Below are 6,000 nucleotides of genomic sequence, written 5' to 3' on the forward strand. Positions count from 1 at the left end.
TGGCAATAAAAAGAAGTGAAGTACTAATACATACTACAACATAAACAAAGCTTGAAATCAATTTGCTGAGTGAAAGAAGTCATCATCACAAAAGACCACATATTACATGATTCTGTTTACACAAAATGTCCAGAATAGGCAAATCTATAGAGACAGAAAATAGATTAGTGGTTGCTTAAGGCTGCAGCTCAGGGGTTGGAGCTGGTGAGTACCCATTAGTGACAGCTAATGGGTACGGAGTTTCTTTTAGGAGATAAAAAAAGTGTTCTAAAATTAGATTATGGTAGTGATTGTACAACCCTGTGAATACGCTAAAATGCATTGAATTGTGTACTTTAAATGGGGCAATTGCATGGTATGTAAATTATATCACCACAAAGCTGTAATAAAAAAATCTTTGGACTAATCAATATTAAAGACCACAGCCCATAACCGACTGTCTTGATCTAGTACAATGTCCATATTTTAAATCAACTTTATTAACACTGTTGTCTGTCATTGAATGGTTCTCTTACAGGACTAGATACACGAGTTACATTACAGCTTAAGAATTGTGGAGCTAAAACTAAGTGAAATAATTGAGATTCTTACAGTTGTATGAGAGTCTACCCACAGTAAGGAAACAAAATTGGAAATGAAAAATGTACGTCTATGTACCAAAACACTGGATCAATAACTCCATCCTCTGTTGGGATTCACAGAATCTCTGTGACTTGAACTGAGTTAATTAAACCTTGCCTAAAATCCTTTTTTTGGAATGCAATGAATATAAATTATTACATAAACAATTCTTTGTCCGATTTGACATATCTAAAATAATAGAAGGGAATATGTGAGGTATTCATGGACAGATAACCTCTGTAAATACCTGGTTTTATTTGCTTGTTATTGTTTTCTTTGTTTTGTCAGATGTCTCATAGTCAGTTAAAATTTTTTCTACACATAAATATGTATGTGTATGTCAAGCAATGTGAGTGATTTTTAAACAAATATGTCCAAAATTTGAATCCAAATGAGTCTTTCACAAAGCAATTTTCTAAGTCTACTCAGTAATGAATATCATCATACTTTTTGATGGAATTGAACATTCATAAACAATCTAAAGTCATTTGTAGTCAAATATGAGAAGAGAAATGAAAGTGTGTGAGTCCACTTTTATAAAATAGCTCAATAACTGGATCAGAGGCTGGTTCATAAAAAAAGAAGAGTTCCAAAGGATGGTTTTTAGCATTATTTGAAAACGCATATTCTTGTAAGGAGACAAGATTCATTTCAATGCATAAGTTATATGTTTATTTTATTGCATTTTAGCCATACCTCATTATTGTCACAGCTGCAGCTTAGCAATATTTTATTGTTATACAAAAATATTTTACAGAAAAATAAAAATAATTATTTATAATGTAGTTATACTGCACAGCTTTATTGTACAATGCATGTAGTTAATAATGCATAGCCTTACTATACAATGAGAAGTTGTCCCTGACACACTAGATAATGTATAAGAAGCTGACACAGAGCATTATCTCATAGCCAATTTTCACTGTTAAAAGTGTGACTTACCATTGAGAAAGAAGAACAAAGCTGCAGTCCTCACACTTCCCGATTTCAAAATGTATTATCAAGCTACAGTAATCAAAACAGTATGATACTGGCAAAAAGACAGACATACAGACCCATACAGAACCCTGAAATAAACCTAGATGTATATGGTCAAATGATCTTTGACAAATGTGCCTAGGCTACACAATGGGAAAAGGATAGTCTCTTCAACAAATGTTGCCGGGAAACTGGATATCCACATGCAAAAGAATGAACTCATACCTCATATTGTATACAAAAATTAACTCAAAATGGATTAATGACCTAAACATAAGATTTAAATCTATAAAACTCCTAGAAGAAAACAAGGGTAAATCTTCATGATACTGGATTTGGCAATGATTTCTTGGATGCAACACCAAAAGCACAGGCAACAAAAACAAAAGTAGGCAGGTGGTACTACATCAACCTTAAAAACTTCTATGTAGCAAAAGAAATAATCAACATAGTGAAAAGGCAACCAAATCATGGAATAGGAGGAAATACTTAAAAATATGTATCTGGTAAGGAGGTAAGATCCAAAATACATAAAGAATGCAACTTAACAAAAATCCAAACAATCCAATTAAAAAATGGGGAAAGGACTTGAATAGGCATTTCTTCAAGGAAGATATACAAATGGCCAACAAGCATATGAAAAGATATTCAACATTATTAAACATTAGGGAAATACAAATCAAAAGCACAATGACATATCACCTCATACTTATTAGGATGGCACTATAAAAAAAAAAACCCAAACACAAAAAGCAAATAACAAGTGGGCCGGGCATGGTGGCTCACACCTGTAATCCTACCACTGTGGGAGGCCGAGGTAGGAGGATTGCTTGAGGTCAGGAGTTCAAGTCTAACCTGAGCAAGAGTGAGATCCCATCTGTATTAAAAATAGAAAAAATTAGCTGGATGTAGTGGTGTGCGCCTGTAGTCCCAGCTACTCGGGAGGCTGAGGCAGGAAGATTGCTTGAGCCCAGCAGTTTGAGATTGCTGTGAGCTAGGTTGACGCCACAGCACTCTAGCCAGTGTGACAGAGTGAGACTCTGTCTCAAAAAAAAAAAAAAGAAAAGAAAAAGAAAATAACAAGTGTTGGCAAGGATGTGCAAAAACTGGAACCCTTGTGCATTGCTGGTATGAATATAGAATGGTACAGTTGCTATGGAAACCAGTATGATGGTTCCTCAAAAAAAATTAAACATAGAATTACCATATGATCCAGCAATTCCACTTTTGAGTATATATTCTAAAAAAATGAAAGCAGAGTCTCAAAGTGATTTTTGTATACTCATGCCCACAGCAGCATTATTCACAATAGCTGAAATGTGGAAACAGCCTAAATGTCCATCAACAGATGAATGGATAAAGAAAATGTGGTATATGCATATAAATAGAATATTATTCAGCCTGAAAAAAAAAGAAGGAAATCCTGTCATATGCTACGGTATGGATAAAACTTGAGGACCTCATTCTATATGAAATAAGCCAGTTACAAAAAGACAAATACTGCATGATTCCACTTATATGAGATATCTAAAATAGTCAAACTCAGAACAGAAAGTAGAATGGGGGTTGCAATAGGCTATGGGAGTGGGGAGGGAGAAGGGGGTTGTTCAATGAATATAGATTTTCAGTTTTGTAAGATGAAAAAGTTTAAAGCTCTATTGCACAATAAAGTATGTACAGTTAACAGCATTTTCAAAATGTTAAGATGATAAATTTTATGTTATATGTTCTTGACCACATTTAAAAAAAAAAAACTGTGATTTCATTGCTTCAAGGAGAGCATATAGCAAAGAGAACCACTTTTACATGTATAATACGATCATTCCTGGAGAATCATCAAAATCAAAGTTAAATGGCAGGAGAAGGTAACTTGTACATCAGTGTACTTGACTAGGTTTCAAATTTCTAGCTTCACAAATGCCCCAGAAGGTATAGAAATTTCTTCTTTATTTTTCAGGCTCTTTATTTCTTAGCTGTGTTACAAAAATCCTACAACATAGATGAATGCCATAAGTGAAAAAGATGATTTGCTAAAAGCAAGTTACTTAGAGATGCAAACAGTTTGAGACCTGGCTTAATTCTGGTCTGCACTAAAGGCTTTTTAAAATGTAGATTTTATTGTTATGCAGGTTTGGATAGTTTGTATAATTTCACTAGGCTCTGGGGTGTAGAGGCTGTCTCTAGTTGTCAGATACCTGGCTCTGGGATGATTAGGGCAAGAGAATAGTGGCCCAGAGCACAAGCAGTTCCAAGAGAGCTTGATAAAGGAGGTGGTTGGGGGTTTGGGCTCTGCATGGGTTGGTTTGCATTTGAAAGGTATGCTCCCAGGGAACATTCACTATCTCTTGGAGTTGGCTAGCTCTGGGAGGGGCAGTCCTTCCAAGGCCAGGAAGCCCTCAGATGTGAAAGTATCAAAAATACAGAAAATAAAAAGACAAAAAGTTAATACAAAAGGAGAAATGGATTTTTAAATAATTTTATCAATTTTCTAAGAAGGTTATATTTTTTCCCCTACAGAGCTCATAAGTATTGGGCAATAAGCAATTTAGGTCATACTCTTTGGTAGGAATCTGCAATAAATATATTCTGTTTAGCCAAAAAAAAAAAAAAAAAAAAAAAGGCAAATTGATATGCTCTGACAATCAACTAATTGTCAAAATGGGAAAATTCCTTCTTATAAAAATTAAGCCTGCCAAGGAGGTACATATTTGAATAGAAATCCACTCCACTTCCAACAGAGATGGACCAAAGGCCTACTGGTAGGCAAAGCCAAGATTTTCTTCGAAAAGTAATTCTGGGTCTTAGTACTTAGTTAAATAAATAAAGGAGACCTGAGTGTCCTACTTCAGAGAGAAATAGGACTTTGCCACAATTATTTTTACCTGGGAAATATTTAAAGAAAATGATACCTAAAACAGTTCAACAAAGCTCCCATAAAATATATGATTTTTAAAATATAATATTCTAATGACCCCTCTAAGATGAACTATATTACAAAATACATCTCTAGGTATATTGACTTGCTCTTGTCAATGGAAAAGAAGACAAATTCTGTAAAATAATTTAAGGAGGTTTATTCTGAGCCAAATTTGAGGACCATGGCCTGGAGCCATGCCCAAGAAGCCTTAAGCAAGAGGACTCACTGTGGCTGGGTTACAGTTTGGTTTTATACATTTTGGGGAGACAGTAATTACAGGTAAAGTTATAAATCAATACATGGAAGGCATACATTGGTTTGGCCCAAAAAGGTGGGACATCTCAAAGTGGGGGCTTAAAAGTCATAGGTGGGTTTAGGGATTAAGGCAGGACAACTTGAAGCAGAGGCTTACAAGTCATAAGTGGATTTAGAAATTCTTTAGTTGACAGTTGGCTGAAAGAGTTAGGCTTTGTCCAAAAGACTAGGAACCAGCGGAACGAATGCTTGAGTTAAGATAAGGGCCTTCTATCTTTTATGTGACACTATACTGTAATCAGGTTGGGAAGTAAACCTCATCATAAAAACCTGTTTAGTGATATTTTATTATTTGTAGGTGTGACTCACCAGGCCCCTTAGAAAAGAATTTGTGGGGCAAAGAAAAAGATCAGAGTTCAGTCCTCAATCTCCCATATAGGGTCATTAGGTATAATTTATCAAATGTTAGCAAATATCTGCCCCAAATGATAATCTACATCTTTTTATACTGGTTGCTCTTAAGACATTCTTTCTGGGAACAATTTAATAAAATCATAGTATGTTGAGATTATATCTAGTTCATTGACAATAAAAATATTTCATCAGGACATTTAATTTAGCTATATCTCCTGTGGACTATGTTTATTACATAAAGCAAAGCATATCATGAGCTAAATCCATATATGTGATCAATTACCCAAATATAAATATATGTGTATGCATAATTTTGGATACGATTTTCTTAATTTATAAGTGCAGTGGCTTCTTAAAGTTTGAGGCCGGAGAATAGAAGGGGTGGTTTGTTCCACCTGACCTGAGGCTGGAGTCACCCCAAAAGCAGCAGCAGAGGAATTCCAACAAGGGAGGGCCCAAAACCATCCTGAGATGGGGCTGGTTGGGATTCAAAAGAAAGAAGCACTAAACTCCAAGGTGATCAGTCCAAAGCATTCATTATGGAATTTACATACAAAGCAGGCTGTAGCAATCCTCAGGATAGAGAGAAAACGGGTATTCTACCTAGGTATGTTTGCAGTGTGGGGTGGGGGCATGGAATTTATGTGAAGGTTTAAGGAATTTGTCTCAGGGCTGGGACTAGTTCCCTCTAGTTCCCTAGATACCTTTGTTAGTGCCTGGGAATAGCCAAGGTTTGGCTCCAAGCCTGTTGGGAAAATCTACAGGTGGCTGGATCCCAAAGTGTTCAAGGCATTCTGTGACTTTTGGTAAGGATA

This window comes from Eulemur rufifrons, chromosome 29 (assembly GCF_041146395.1).
Source record: "Eulemur rufifrons isolate Redbay chromosome 29, OSU_ERuf_1, whole genome shotgun sequence".
NCBI lineage: Eukaryota > Metazoa > Chordata > Mammalia > Primates > Lemuridae > Eulemur > Eulemur rufifrons.